We start from the raw sequence: 17,374 nt of genomic DNA on the forward strand, positions 1-17,374 counted from the left end.
TTCACAAAATGCATTATTATTCCCATATGATTACAGAGAATCAGACAAATACTACCCTCTGCCTATTGGCTACTTAGCTTATACAAGCATTCACTTCTCAAATATGCCTAGAAATGTACACATTGTGCTCTTGTCAATCACCATTGCTGACTACAAATGATCAAACTGAGCTAATAACTGGCAAAGAATATGAACAAAATTGCACACGTGGCTACATGCAGCTGACGCTTTGATGTCAAAAACAAGCGCACCTACTCACAACCGCTGATGCTGTGAACACCGTCCAGTTCAAAGTAAATGAAACAGATTCAAATATGGCAATGGTCAATTTGCATTCTGGCTTACTGTACCGGTGATTGTTTATGCTGCACCGGTCTATGTAGAGTATGGGCTGAGTAGTGCTTGTCAATGCAATAGGATCAAACGCCGATGTGTTCTGGCCACACACCAAAGCTCAAACATCACATCACTTAAACATCACTTAAACATCACTTAAACATCACTTAAACATCACTTAAACATCACTTAAACATCACTTAAACATCACTTAAACATCACTTAAACATCACTTAAACTACAGCCATTGCACAATGAGAATTGTTGATGTGATGAGAAGAGATGCTGGAGTGTATTTATATGTTGTAGAGGACACCCTGTAACCAATCACAGCCCGATTAGATAACGATGGACAGCTGAAGTTAATTGAGGCCCAGATCCACACCAACCATTATCGCTACCCCGTTGCCCTTGTGTGGATCTGACTGAAATTGGATATAAGGGCGTAGGGGTTGAGTTGGAGTTAGACAAGGCAAGTGAATTAACACCAGCTGGCCAGCATTGTCCAATCAGGCTGTGATTGGTTACAGGTTGTCCCCTACAACATATAAATACACGCCACAGTTATTTCTCTATACTTCACATGTTCAATGACTATTATGGCTTCTAAGTGTTGTGTAGTGTAAGTGACAGTTAATGTGATTATTTTTCTCAGTAAGTGTTGTAGTCTACATCATGTAACTTTGTTTGTTGTTATCTAGGGGGCTGTTCCTGGTTTTGCTGTTCTGGGATGTTCATTGCTATCCCTATCAACAAGGTAAGAACAACAATGGATTACTGTATGGAACGTGTCTTGGGTAATTTCTGCCAATACCTTTTTTTTTTTTTTTACTCTCACTTAAGGTTTGAATAGTGACTTTCTAAGATGTGAAAAGTAATGTTGTTCTCTCCTCAGCCTACAGGTTGGGCCAAGTCTACCCAGGAACTTCAACTCTATATGGTCCACCTGTCAAACCCAGCCAAATTAACACCTACACACGTTACTTCCTTAAACATGAACCCATTTCTTCTGGTTCAAGCCTCCCTGGTCCTGTTGAATCTAGGAGTCCTATTGATGGGGGCTCCAATCTTGGTATTCAGAGTTTTGCTCCCCTGAAGACTACTGCTTCCCCTTACCTTGTTCCTCAGGCTCCTGAACAGACTGGATGTCTTTCTGCTGGAGTAGCTTACCCTAGTTTTCTTCCTTTACCTCCACCGTGTCAGTCTTCACCAAGTAACTTCCAGGCAGGGGAAATCTCTCACTTTGAGAGTGTTTATGAACATGGCAACAGTCAGAGTGAGTTTGAAGACCAACGGTTCCCACTTCCTGAGGGTGCAGTTGAGGCAGGCTCTATTCCAGCCCCACTCCCTGCTACAATAGCTCCACCCCTATCCAAAGTTATTAGACCAGAACCTAGCCAGGAAGATCTTGAGGCTAATTATGGGGAGTTGTTCATCACTAGGAAGTTCCCTGCTGGCATCATCACCCATTTAAGAACCACATATGACCATGGAAATGACCAATGGAGCTCAGCTGGTTTCGTCAGCTACCGTCCTGCTCCCGTCCAATACCGACCACTATATCCTCATGCCCGCCGGCAGTGACCAGTAGAAGGTAGTTTTTAGCTTTGATTGCTGTCACTTGTTTTCTGATGTGTTGAGCAGCTGTAACACTTCCTATCTCATCCTCAGGTTCTGTGCTAACCTGGATCCTGCTGTTTCATGGCTGCGTTGATTGCTAATAAACCTACTTGAGAAATGTATATTGTTTGGGTTGGCTTATATATTTTCCTTAAGCATTGTTTGGTTCTACACAGTAGTAGGAACATTCCGTTTGTACAATATACATGTCATCATGCCTTCTTTCCTACTCCATTGCTTTTCTACAGCCATCCTTCTCTACCAAATCCAGTTGCTGAGATTTTGACTGTCCCTTGCAGAGCTCATGCCCACATTCGCTTGGTCTTCATTTTAGGAATTTCTGCCACTTAAGCCTCATTTGCTGACTTCCTAATCCGCTGTCCTTTATGTGGCTCTACAGTGTTCGTTTCAACATGACCAGGGCTTGTCAGTGGTAACATGGCTGTTTCAGGCCATAGGACACCAGCTGCAGACACTTCTCACGTTCAATCAAAATCTTTTATGAAGCCCTTTCAAATTTCGCACTTGTCACAATGCTATACAGATACCCAGCCTAAAATCATTGAGCGCTGGGGGGGTCAGACTTTAGGATGTGTCTGGTAAATGACCATGGACTTCAGTGTGGTGCCAGGACAACATCTCCCTTGACTTCAGTAAGACCACTTATCTGATGGTAGCCAGGAAGAGGGAATGCCCACATCAACAGGGCTTTAGTGGCGTGGGTTGAGGTTAAAGTATCCTGGCATCACTAAGCACTAAATGTGGTCAGCATTTCATCCCCCTCAGGTGGCTGAAAAGATTTGCCATAGGCCCCAGTATTCTCAAAGTTCTACAGCTGCACTATTGAGAGCTGCATTACTGCTTGGTATGGCTAGAGGGTGATGTGGCTGGCCCAGGACATCGCTGGGGACGAGCTTCCTGCAATCAGGACCTCTGGGGTATAAGGAAGGTCTGAAATTGTGAAAGACTTCAGCCTCCCAAACCATAGACTGTTCACTCTGCAAATGGTATTGGACCACTGCCCCCCCCCAATCACCCGCACACAACTACATAAGTGTTTCCCAAAATTGGTCCTTGGGTGTGTGTTTTTTGCCCAAATGCTACACAGCTGATTCAAATGATCAAAGTTTGAGTTGATTATTTGAATCGGCTGTGTAGTTTTAGGGCAGAAAATAAAAGCTCCCCTTGTAGTCCTGAGGAGTGAGTTTGGGGAAGCCCTGAAACATACTGACACAACACACTATACACACAATACTATACTATACATTATGCTGTTATTTAATGTACTCGTATCTGTTCTGATGCCTGGTCACTTTACCCTGCCGCCTTGTACATATCTACCTCATATCCCTGCACATTGAACTGGTACTCCCTGTATATAGCTATTACCCCTGCACATTGATCTGGTACTGGTACTCTCTGTATATAGCTATTACCCCTGCACATTGATCTGGTACTGGTACTCTCTGTATATAGCTATTACCCCTGCACATTGATCTGGTACTGGTACTCCCTGTATATAGCTATTACCCCTGCACATTGATCTGGTACTGGTACTCTCTGTATATAGCTATTACCCCTGCACATTGATCTGGTACTGGTACTCCCTGTATATAGCTATTACCCCTGCACATTGATCTGGTACTCCCTGTATATAGCTATTACCCCTGCACATTGATCTGGTACTGGTACTCCCTGTATATAGCTAGTACCCCTGCACATTGATCTGGTACTGGTACTCCCTGTATATAGCTATTATCCCTGCACATTGATCTGGTACTCCCTGTATATAGCTATTACCCCTGCACATTGATCTGGTACTGGTACTCTCTGTATATATCTATTACCCCTGCACATTGATCTGGTACTCCCTGTATATAGCTATTACCCCTGCACATTGATCTGGTACTCCCTGTATATAGCTATTACCCCTGCACATTGATCTGGTACTGGTCCTCTCTGTATATAGCTATTACCCCTGCACATTAATCTGGCACTCTCTGTATATAGCTAAGTCCGCCAGCTGACAAGGTACAAATTGGTTGTTCTGCCCCTGAACAAGGCCGTTAACCCATTGTTCCCAGGCCGTCAGTGTAAATCAGAATTGATTCTTAACTGACTTGCCTGGTTAAATAAAGGTAAAATAAATACAAATTATGACTGAGCGATCAAGTATTCCACATGGCTGATTATGCTTTGGCTCCTCGGGACTTTTAGCAGTTACCGATTGTCGGCGATTTTTATAAGAAGTCATAAGTCATATTTTAGAAAACATCAGGCAATGTCACAAACAGCCAGAGGTAGCCGTGCCGGTGACACACCGACACACACACCGACACCGACACGCACGCACGCACATAAAACCAAATGCTGCCACTAAAATTTACATGGTGCTCAGAAATGGATTAGTGAACATCACTTGGCAATCTGTTCATGGGACCTTAATTGGATTTTAATACCGCCTCTGATCTTGTTTTCTAATTAACGTCGGTAGCTGCCAACCAAGCAGAACCGTGCAACCAGCAACACCTTTGATCCCGGCCATATGGAGCTCCTCCAAACGCCAGGGCCGTAAAAATACCCCCTCACCTCGAGTCCTCTGTGTGGGCGAATAGAAACAGGCCTGGTGAGGAAAGAGGAAGGGTGGTAGAGTGAGAGGGTAGAGGGAAGAGAGGGTAGAGGGAGGGGGTGGTAGGGATGAGAGTGTAGAGGGAGGGGGTGGTAGGGATGAGAGGGTAGAGGGAGGGGTGGTAGGGATGAGAGGGTAGAGGGAAGAGAGGGTGGCAGGGAAGAGAGGGAAGCAGGTGGTAGGGAGGAGAGGGAAGAAGGGAGGGGGAGAGGGTGGTAGGGATGAGAGGGTAGAGAATGGGGTGATAGGGATGAGAGGGTAGAGAATGGGGTGATAGGGATGAGAGGGTAGAGGGGTGGTAGGGAAGAGAGGGAGGGGTGGTAAGGAAGAGAGGGTAGAGGGGGGGTGGTAGGGAAGAGAGGGTAGAGGGGGGGTGGTAGGGAAGAGAGCGTAGAGGGGGGGTGGTAGGGAAGAGAGGGACAGGGAGAGGTTATTAGGGAAGAAAGGGGTTGGAGAGGGAGGGGTTAGAGAGGGAGGGGTTAGAGAGAGAGGGGGTGGAGAGGGAGGCAGAAGTAGCATGTCAACCAATGCATGCCTTCTGTGTTTTTTCCATCCACAGTTTTTATGCAGTATAACAAAAACCACGACAGCTGTGATGGAAAGAGGAAGTTTTGGTACAATTTCATGAACGGACACAGTTAATTTGTTAATTTGACACGGTGGAATCTTTTTGTGTTAGTAAAATGTATTATGCAAGAAATTGCAGTGGAAACGCCTTTAAGAGCAAATATTTACATAATAGCCATTATATCGAAGTCACATGATGAGGGCAGCAGGTAGTCTAGTGGTTAGAGCGTTGGACTAGTAGCTGAAAGGTTGCAAGATCGAATCGCGGAGCTGACAAGGTACAACTCTGTCGTTCTGCCCCTGAACAAGGCAGTCAACCCACTGTTCCTAGGTCGTCTTTGTAAATAAGAATTTGTTCATAACTGACTTGCCTAGTTAAATAAAGGTTAAAAAAATAGATGTAAAAAATGTGGATGAACTTGAAAGCGATGCTACTTTCCAATAAATATTCTGATGATCGATATTTGACAAATACAAACATTCTCGTTCTTATCCATAATAATCTCATCATGCTGACTATTATTTACTTATTTTAGATACTGTATCTGCAAGCTGTTCACCAGAGTAGGCATATTTGCTATTTAAAGCAACAGTTTTTATGACAAAAAGTATTGGTAGAGTTAAAAAATGCAATGGAAACACATTAACCTTTAGATTTTTATTTGGTGCATGAAAACTTAAGCAAAAAAGTACATTTTGTGTGCACTTTGTCATCTGATTTTCATCTGCGACAAGTTCGGTGGAAACAAACCACTGGTGGGAAAATGTGCACTTTTTCTTTGTGGATTTCTGAATATGTGCATGAAAATCTGTCGCGAATTAGATGAAAATCTAGCTAGTGATTCATTTCTCTCACGATCATAGATAATTAAAGCATAAGGGGGAGGGGACCATACACAACAACTCCCTCCTCTTCTCCTCTTACTTCAGGGAAATGTCAATAACTTTTTCTAATCTATTTATTTCTCCCATCGCGTCCCAAATGGCACCCAATCCCCTGGTAAAATGTAGTGCACTATAAACGGAATAGGGAGCCAGTTGGTGTCCTTTTCTCTTTCCTTCCACACTCCCCCTTTCCTTCCACACTTCGTTAATTATCAAGGCCTTGTCCATAAATATTTGTATCTATCTACCTAGCCTACAGCACTGCTCGATACAATGAGTGTACAAAACATTAAGAACACCTTCCTAATATTGAGTTGCTCTCAGAATAGCCTCAATTCGTCAGGGCATGGACACTACAAGGTGTCCAAAGCGTTCTACAGGGATGCTGACCCATGTTGACTCCAATGCTTCCCACAGTTGTGTCAAGTTGGCTGGATGTCCTTTGGGTGGTGGACCATTCTTGATACACACAGGAAACTATTGAGCGGGAAAAACCCAGCAGCGTTGCAGTTCTTGAAACAAACCGGTGCGCCAGGCACCTACTACCATACCCCGTTCAAAGGCACTTAAATATTTTGTTTTGCCCGTTCACACTCTGAATGGTACACATACACAATCCATGCCTCAACTGTCTCAAGGCTTGACAATCCTTCTTTAACCCTGTCTACTCCCCTTCATTTACACTGATTGAAGGGGATATAACAGGTGACATCAATAAGGCATCATAGCTTTCACCTGAATTCACATGGTCAATCTATGTCATTGAAAGAGCAGGTGTTCAATATGTTTTGTACACTCGGTATATCTCTATTTATGACTATTTTATGTCACTTTTATTTAACTAGGGAAGTCAGTTAAGAACTAATTCTTATTTAAAATGAGGGCCAAAAGGCAAAAGGCCTCCTGCGGAGCCGAGGGCTGGAATTCATAAAATATATATATATAAATATAGGACAAACACACATCATGACAAGAGAGACTATACAACACTATATAAAGAGAGACCTAAGACAACACTACATAAAGACAGACTATACAACACTACATAAAGAGAGACCTAAGACAACACTACATAAAGAGAGACTATACAACACTACATAAAGAGATACCTAAGACAACACTACATAAAGAGAGACTACACAACACTACATAAAGAGATACTACACAACAATACATAAAGAGAGACTATACAATACTACATAAAGAGAGACTACACAACACTACATAAAGAGAGACCTAAGACAACACTACATAAAGAGAGACCTAAGACAACACTACACAAAGATAGTCTATACAACACTACATAAAGAGATACTACACAACAATACATAAAGAGAGACTATACAATACTACATAAAGAGAGACTACACAACACTACATAAAGAGAGACCTAAGACAACACTACATAAAGAGAGACCTAAGACAACACTACACAAAGATAGTCTATACAACACTACATAAAGAGATAATACACAACACTACATAAAGAGAGACTATACAACGCTACATAAAGAGAGACTACACAACACTACATAGAGAGAGACTATACAACACTACATAAAGAGAGACTTTACAACACTTGTTTGTCAAGCCAACCAGTGTTTTGTCTCAGCTCCTGCTTTTCCCCAGTCTCTTTTTTTCTCGTCCTCCTGGTTTTGACCCTTGTCTGTCCTGTCTCTGAGCCCGCCTGCCTGACCACTCTGCCTGCCCCTGACCCTGGGCCTGCCTGCCGTCCTGTACCTTTGCCCCACTACTCTGGATTTTCGACCCCTGCCTGCCTTGACCTGTCGTTTGCCTGCCCCTGTTGCTGTAATAAACATTCTTACTTCAACACAGTCTTTACCTGAGACCTGATAACTGTATCTCATAGAACAAAACGTAGAAGATCTCCCGTCACGCCCTTTTATTTATCTATTTGGTGAGGTCAGGGTGTGATGTGGGGTGGGCATTCTATGTTTTGTATTTCTTTGTGTTTGGCCGAGTGTGGTTCACAATCAGAGGCAGCTGTCTATCGTTGTCTCTGATTGGGAATCATACTTAGGTAGCCCTTTTCCCACCCATGTTGAGGGATCTTGTTTTTGTACACCTCTTGTAGCCTATGGAACAGTACGTTTTATTTGGTTTCACTTTGTTATTCTTTTTGCTGGTTCTCATTTAAATAAATATGATGACCACAAATTACGCTGCGCCTTGGTCTCCTTCAAACAACGCATGTTACAGAAGATCTCACCACAAAAAGACCAAGCAGCGTTTTCTGGAGGAGTGGACATGGGAGGAGGTACTGGAAGGCAAGGGTCCCTGGGTGCAGGCTGGAGAGTATCACCGTCCAAGGGAGGAGATAGAAGCAGCTAGAGTGGAACGGCAAGGATACAAGGCATTAGAGGAACGGCAAGGATACAAGGCATTAGAGGAATGACAAGGATACAAGGCATTAGAGGAACGGCAAGGATACAAGGCATTAGAGGAACGGCAAGGATACAAGGCATTAGAGGAACGACAAGGATACAAGGCATTAGAGGAACGGCAAGGATACAAGGCATTAGAGGAACGGCAACTATACAAGGCATTAGAGGAACGGCAAGGATACAAGGCATTAGAGGAACGGCAAGGATACAAGGCATTAGAGGAACGGCAAGGATACAAGGCATTAGAGGAACGGCAAGGATACAAGGCATTAGAGGAACGGCAAGGATACAAGGCATTAGAGGAACGGCAAGGATACAAGGCATTAGAGGAACGGCAAGGATTTTGTGCATGAAATCCAAATAAAAATCTATTTAAATTACAGGTTGTAATGCAACAAAATAGGAAAAACACCAAAGGGGATGAACACTTTTGCAAGGCACTGTATATCCACAAAATGTTCCTCCCTCATGATGCCATCGATTTAATGCACCAGTCCCTCCTGCAGCAAAGCACCCCACAACATGATGCTGCCACCCCCGTGCTTCACGGTTGGGATGGTGTTCTTCGGCTTGCAATCCTTCCCATTTTTCCTCCAAACATAACAATGGTCATTGTGGCCAAACAGTTCTATTTTTGTTTCATCAGACCAGAGGACATTTCTCCAAAAAGTATGTGTGCAGTTGCAAACCGTTTTTGCGGTTTTGGAGCAGTGGCTTCTTCCTTGCTGAGTGGCCGTTCAGGTTATGTCAATATAGTAAACTCATTGTTATTGACCAAATACGTATTTTCCACCATAATTTGCAAATAAATTCATTAAAAATCCTACAATGTGATTTTCTGGATTTTTTTTCTCATTTTGTCTGTCATAGTTGAAGTGAACCTATGATGAAAATTACAGGCATCTCTCATCTTTTTAAGTGGGACAACTTGCACAATTGGTGGCTGACTAAATACTTTTTTGTCCCACTGTAGGTATATACACTGCTCAAAGAAAATTAAGGGAACACTAAAATAACACATCCTAGATCTGGATGAATGAAATATTCTTATTAAATTATTTTTTCTTTACATAGTTGAATGTTGAATGTGCTGACAACAAAATCACACAGAAATTATCAATGGAAATGTATCATCCCATGGAGGTCTGGATTTGGAGTCACACTCAAAATTAAAGTGGAAAACCACACTAAAGACTGATCCAACTTTGATGCAATGTCCTTAAAACAAGTCAAAAAAGAGGCTCAGTAGTGTGTGTGGCCTCCACGTGCCTGTGTGACCTCCCTACAACGCCTGGGCATGCTCCTGATGAGGTGGCGGATGGTCTCCTGAGATCTCCTCCCAGACCTGGACTAAAGCATCTGCCAACTCCTGGACAGTCTGTGGTGCAATGGAGCGAGACATGATGTCCCAGATGTGCTAAATTGGATTCAGGTCAGGGGAACGGGCGGGCCAGTCCATAGCATCAATGCCTTCCTCTTGCAGGAACTGCTGACACACTCCAGCCACATGAGGTCCAGCATTGTCTTGCATTAGGAGGAACCCAGGGCCAACCGCACCAGCATATGGTCTCACAAGGGGTCTGAGGATCTCATCTCAGTACCTAATGGCAGTCAGGCTACCTCTGGTGAGCACATGGAGGACTGTGCGGCCCCCCAAAGAAATTCCACCCCACACCATGACTGACCCACCGCCAGACCGGTCATCCTGGAGGCTATTGCAGGCAGCAGAACGTTCTCCACGGCGTCTCCAGACTCTGTCACGTCTGTCACACTTGCTCAGTGTGAACCTGCTTTCATCTGTGAATTGCACAGGACGCCAGTGGCGAATTTGCCAATCTTGGTGTTCTCTGGCAAATGCCAAACGTCCTGCACGATGTTGGGCTGTAAGCACAACCCCCACGTCGGGCCCTCATACCACCCTCATGGAGTCTGTTTCTGACCGTTTGAGCAGACACATGCACATTTGTGGCCTGCTGGAGGTCATTTTGCAGGGCTCTGGCAGTGCTCCTCCTGCTCCTCCTTGCACAAAGGCGGAGGTATCGGTCCTGCTGCTGGGTTGTTGCCCTCCTACGGCCTCCTCCACGTCTCCTGATGTACTGGCCTGTCTCCTGGTAGCGCCTCCATGCTCGGGACACTACGCTGACAGACACAGCAAACCTTCTTGCCACAACTCGCATGTGCCATCCTGGATGAGCTGCACTACCTGAGCCACTTGTGTGGGTTGTAGACTCCGTCTCATGCTACCACTAGAGTGAAAGCACCGCCAGCATTCAAAAGTGACCAAAACATCAGCCAGGAAGCATAGGAACTGAAAATTGGTCTGTGGTTATCACCTGCAGAACCACTCCTTTATTGGGGGTGTCTTGCTAATTGCCTATAATTTCCACCTGTTGTCTATTCCATTTGCACAACAGCATGTGAAATGTATTGTCAATCAGTGTTGCTTCCTAAGTGGACAGTTTGATTTCACAGAAGTTTGATTGACTTGGAGTTACATTGTGTTGTTTAAGTGTTCCCTTTATTTTTATGAGCAGTGTATGTATGTGTGTATATATGTAAATATATACAGTACCAGTCAAACATTTTGACATACCTTCTCATTTAAGGGTTTTTCTTTATTTTACAATTTCCTACATTGTAGAATAATAGTGAAGACATCAAGACTATGAAATTACACATATGGAATCATGTAGTAAACAAAAAAGGGTTAAACAAATCAAAATCTATTTTATATTTGAGATTCTTCAAAGTAGCCACCCTTTCTTTGCCTTGATGACAGCTTTGTACACTCTCAACCAGCTTGATGTGGTAGTCACCTGGAATGCATTTCCAACAGTGACTAAATAGGGAAAAGTGTTGCCATTTGTGACACATTTGACAAACCTCCTGTGTCAGCCATGTGGCCTTCCACAACAATGGCCTCAACAGAGCAGCACGGATTTCTGCAGTGTTCATACCAATGATTGCACCTGAAGGATCTCCTATTCACAGAGCATGTTTGTCCTTCAGAGGGCAATTATTCTGAATAATGTCTATTTTCTTTAAGAGGTTTTTCTGCTGCATAGGCTGGCATATATCCATATGTATTTTTCTTTACTCGCTGAGTGGGCAGTGGAGGCCGATTGTTTAGGTGACTTATTGTGCTTCCTAGATTGCTAATGACAGGCAGGACATTAGCACAAAAGTGGAAGAATCTAGTGAAGACATTACCGCAGGCCTGAAGGTGTTCTCCTTTTTACAGTGTAACCTTCTAAAATAATAAAACCAGCCATTATAATACACACCTGAGTCAGTGCTGCTAGCATTGGTCTCAGATTTTCTGGTGTCTCTGTAAGGTTGAATGTGTTGAATATTCCCAAGTGAAAAAAATGCTGTAGTATGCTGTGATATGAATACTGGTATTCACTGTAGTGCTTTTTTCAGAATTGACTGTAGTATTCAACGTAGTGTTTCTGTGGACTAAAGTCTGCAAAAACAATCCAGTGAATACTGTAGTATGTACAGTTAACTGTAGTATACATACTGTAGTATGTACAGTTAACTGTAGTATACATACTGTAGTATGTACAGTTAACTGTAGTATACATACTGTAGTATGTACAGTTAACTGTAGTATAAATACTGTACTATGTACAGTTAACTGTAGTATAAATACTGTAGTAAGAAACTGTTGTATACATACTGTAGTATGTACAGTTAACTGTAGTATACATACTGTAGTATGTACAGTTAACTGTAGTATAAATACAGTAGTATGTACAGTTAACTGTAGTATACATACTGTAGTATGTACAGTTAACTGTAGTATACATACTGTAGTATGTACAGTTAACTGTAGTATAAATACTGTACTATGTACAGTTAACTGTAGTATAAATACTGTAGTAAGAAACTGTTGTATACATACTGTAGTATGTACAGTTAACTGTAGTATACATACTGTAGTATGTACAGTTAACTGTAGTATAAATACAGTAGTATGTACAGTTAACTGTAGTATACATACTGTAGTATGTACAGTTAACTGTAGTATACATACTGTAGTATGTATAGTTAACTGTAGTATAAATACTGTAGTATGTACAGTTAACTGTAGTATAAATACTGTACTATGTACAGTTAACTGTAGTATAAATACTGTAGTAAGAAACTGTAGTATAAATACTGTAGTATGTACAGTTAACTGTAGTTTACATACTGTAGTAAGAAACTGTAGTATACAGTGCATTCGGAAAGCATTCAGACTCCTTCACTTCTACCACATTTTGTTAGGTTACAGCATTATGCTAAAATTGATTAAATTGTTTTTTTTCTTCTCATCAATCTACACTCAATAGCTCATAATGACAAAGCAAAAATAAGATTGTAGACATTTTGGCAAATTTATAAAAAATACAAAACTGAAATATGCCATTTACATAATTATTCACACCCTTCACTCAGTACTTTGTTGAAGCACCTTTGGCAGCAATTAGCTTTGAGTCTTCTTGGGTATGATGCTACAAGCTTGAAACATCTGTATTTGGGGAGTTTCTCCAGTTTTTCTCTGCAGATCCTTTCAAGCTCTGTCAGGTTGGATGGGGAGCATCGCTGCACAGCTAATGTCAGGTCTCCCCAGAGATGTTTGATCGGGATCAAGTCCGGGCTCTGGCTGGGCCACTCAAGGACATTCAATGACTTGTCCCAAAGCCACTCCTGCGTTGTTTTGGCTGTGTGCTCAGGTTCTTTGTTCTGTTGCAACGTGAACGTTCGCCCAATCGGGCCTTTATTCATATATTTTTTTGAATAAGGCTGTAATGTAGCAAAATGTGGAAAAAGTCAAGGGATGTGAATCCTTTCTGAAAGCACTGTGTATACAGCAAATAATGTAGTGTGTTTGCAGACATTGCTGTTTTCATTATATTATATTTGACATGGAAGTGGAGTTTTTCTATTTCAGGAAACATACTGGAGAAATACTAAGAGCACATTTGACATAACCTGTAGGTAGGTAGGTCTGGGGTTAGTTTCTGAACTGTAACCTGTACTTGGCATGTAGGTTTCTCACTCATGGGTGGCACATATTGCGATAAGGGAGAGGAGAATGGGCAGGGTATATGCAAATTAAATACTGTAGTATTTCCTATTGTTAAACAAGTCTAGGGGTTTTGCGGACTGCAGTGTTTTTGTGGACACTAATGTAGTATTTACTGCAGTGTTTTTGTGAACACTAAGGTAGTATTTACTACAGTGTTTTTGTGGACACTAATGTAGTATTTAATGCAGTGTTTTTGTGGACACTAATTTTGTATTTACTTCAGTGTTTTTGTGGACACTAATGTAGTATTTACTTCAGTGTTTTTGTGGACACTAATGTAGTATTTACTGCAGTGTTTTTTTTTGCAGTTAATACTGTAAGTGCTACACATAATACAGTGTGTAGTATAGTACTCTACAGTATACTACAGTGTGTAGTACAGTACTCTAGAGGATACTACACTGTGTAGTGTAGTATTCTAGAGGAAACTTCAGCTTACTTTAGAATTCTATAGTAAGTACTGTATTATTCTATAGTAAACTGTTGTATTTTTTCATGTGGGTGTGCAGTCTATGTTAAAAGGTGTTTGTGTTTCACGAATCTCTGTGTCATTGTTTTACCTAGCAGTGATTGGACATGTGAAGTAATGAATGACCTTCTGTTGTGGGTGATTGAAACAATAGCTCACCTACATACTAGCTACTGTCAATCGTTATCTCACTCAGCCATGTGAAGTCAGCGATGCTGTCTATCTATGCTTCTGTCTCTTATTTTTATTAAGTGTTTACTGCTGTACTGTACATCCTTATACACACACACCTCCCTCAGATCTTACATACTGGGCATACCTTCACACACACCTTTCAGTTTGTCAAAGGCTGAAGCCGTTCGACCAGTTCCTCTGCAAATGTCAATCAAACTCGTGTGTACTGAGCACAAAAACACACAAGGTACATGCCTATCCACCGGGCAAAATGTCCTTCCCTTGATCCCTGGTCGTTATGTCTGTAGTGTGCCTTAGCCAACTTCCCTGAATGTTCAAGTCACGCCATACACTATAATGTAATGTAAACACTGACACTATAGACAGAGGTGTTCACAAGGTTCATATTGGTCCTCTGGGCTCTGTGCTCTTAGCCTGGTCCCAGATATTTAGGCCTGTTTTGTATCAACAGAAAAACTCAGTTGATTAGGGTTGAAAAATTCCTAGGTTTTCCAGAAATCCTGGTTGGATTATTTTGGTTTACCTGTTTATTACGTCCTGATTCTGTGAGTCTTCCAACTAGGATTTCAGGAAAACTACGTTGGATTTTGGAGAAACTCAATGGCAAGAATTTTGTATGAGTCATCACGTGGACAAGATTATGTAGAGTGAGATAACAATATATTATTTAGAGATTTGGTGACTTGGACAACAATATGTTATTCAAAGTTAGTGAGTTAGATAACAATATATTATTTAGTGAGTTGGTGAGTTAGAAAACAGTATATTATTTAGAGTTAGTGAGTTGGATAAGAATATTTTATTTAGTGAGTTAGGTAACAATATATTATTTATTGAGTTAGATAACAATATTTTATTTAGTGAGTTAGGTAACAATATATTATTTATTGAGTTAGATAACAATATTTTATTTAGTGAGTTAGGTAACAATATATTATTTATTGAGTTAGAGAACAAAATGTTATTTAGTGAGTTAGATAACAATATGTTATTTAGTGAGTTAGATAATATATAATTTATAGAGTCAGTGAATTGGATAACAATATATTATTTAGATTATTTAGTTAGTGAGTTAGATAACCATATATTATTTGTTGAGTTAGTGAGTTAGATAACAATATATTATTAAGAGTTAGTGAGTTAGATAACAATATATTATTTAGTGAGTTAGACAACAATATATTATTTAGTGAATTAGTGAGTTAGATAACAATGTATTTTTTAGTGAGTAAGTGAGTTAGATAACAATATATTATTTAGTGAATTAGTGAGTTAGATAACAATGTATTTTTTAGTGAGTAAGTGAGTTAGATAACAATATATTATTTAGTGAGTTAGTGAGTTAGATAACAGTATATTATTTAGAGAGTTAGTGAGTTAGATAACAGTATATTATTTAGAGTTAGTGAGTTAGATAACAATATCTTATTTAGTGAGTTAGTGAGTTAGACAACAATATATTATTTAGTGAGTTAGTGAGTTAGATAACAGTATATTATTTAGAGTTAGTGAGTTAGATAACAATATCTTATTTAGTGAGTTACATAACAATATATTATTTAGTGAGTTAGTGAGTTAGATAACAACATATTATTTAGGGAATTAGTGAGTTAGATAACAACATATTATTTAGTGAGTTAGTGAGTTAGATAACAGTATATTATTTAGTGAGTTAGTGAGTTAGATAACAGTATATTATTTAGTGAGTTAGTGAGTTAGATAACAGTATATTATTTAGTGAGTTAGTGAGTTAGATAACAATGTATTATTTAGAGTTAGTGAGTTAGATAACAATGTATTATTTAGAGAGTTAGATAACATTATATTATTTAGTGAGTTAGTGAGTTAGATAACAATGTATTATTTAGAGTTAGTGAGTTAGATAACAATATATTATTCAGAGAGTTACTTAGTTAGATATAATGTATTATTTAGTGAGTTAGAAAACAATGTATTATTTAGAGTTAGTGAATTAGATAACAATATATTATTTAGTGAGTTAGTGAGTTAGATAACAATATATTATTTAGTGAGTTAGTGAGTTAGATAACAGTATATTATTCAGAGTTAGTGAGTTAGATAACAATGTATTATTTAGAGTTAGTGAGTTGGATAACAATATATAATTTAGTGAGTTAGTGAGTTATATAACAATATATATTTTTTAGTGAGTTAGTGAGTTAGATAACAATATATTATTTAGTGAGTTAGTGAGTTAGATAACAATATATAATTCAGAGTTAGTGAGGTAGATAACAATGTATTATTTAGAGTTAGTGAGTTGGATAACAATATATAATTTAGTGAGTTAGTGAGTTAGATAACAATATATTATTCAGAGAGTTACTTAGTTAGATATAATGTATTATTTAGTGAGTTAGAAAACAATGTATTATTTAGAGTTAGTGAATTAGATAACAATATATTATTTAGTGAGTTAGTGAGTTAGATAACAATATATTATTTAGAGTTTGTGAGTTAGATAACAGTATATTATTTAGAGTTTGTGAGTTAGATAGATAACGATATATTATTTAGAGTTTGTGAGTTAGATAGATAACGATATATTATTTAGTGAGTTAGTTGCATAACAATATATTATTTAGAGTTTGTGAGTTAGATAACAATATATTATTTAGTGAGTTACATGACAATATATTATTTAGTTAGTTAGTGGGTTAGATAACAATATATTATTTAGTGAGTTAGATAACAATATATTATTTAGTGAGTTAGTTGCATAACAATATATTATTTAGTGAGTTAGTTGCATAACAATATATTATTTAGTGAGTTACATGACAATGTATTATTTAGTGAGTTAGTGAGTTAGATAACAACATATTATTTAGAGAGTTTGTGAGTTAGAAAACAATATATTATTTAGTGAGTGAGTTAGATAACAATATAGTATTTCGAGAGTTTGTGAGTTAGATAACAATATAGTATTTAGTGAGTGAGTTAGATAACAATATAGTATTTAGTGAGTGAGTTAGATAACAATATATTATTTAGAGTTAGTGAGTTAGATAACAATATATTATTTAGAGAGTTAGATAACAATATATTATTTAGAGTTAGTGAGTTACGTAACAATATATTATTTAGTGAGTTAGTGAGTTAGATAACAATATATTATTTAGTGAGTTAGTGAGTTAGATAACAGTATATTATTTAGTGAGTTAGTGAGT

General features: G+C 39.4%; 1 long non-coding RNA gene across 1 annotated transcript; it reads left to right on the top strand.

The window, feature by feature from the left end:
• Positions 1 to 818: 818 nt before the first annotated feature.
• Positions 819 to 2,078, top strand: LOC110522574. Its single transcript, XR_002473341.2, has 4 exons — positions 819 to 958; positions 1,038 to 1,093; positions 1,232 to 1,930; positions 2,008 to 2,078. It is a non-coding gene; the product is annotated as an uncharacterized LOC110522574 (long non-coding RNA).
• Positions 2,079 to 17,374: the final 15,296 nt, after the last annotated feature.

The sequence above is a fragment of the Oncorhynchus mykiss genome, chromosome 4, assembly GCF_013265735.2.
Source record: "Oncorhynchus mykiss isolate Arlee chromosome 4, USDA_OmykA_1.1, whole genome shotgun sequence".
NCBI classification, from domain to species: Eukaryota; Metazoa; Chordata; class Actinopteri; order Salmoniformes; family Salmonidae; genus Oncorhynchus; species Oncorhynchus mykiss.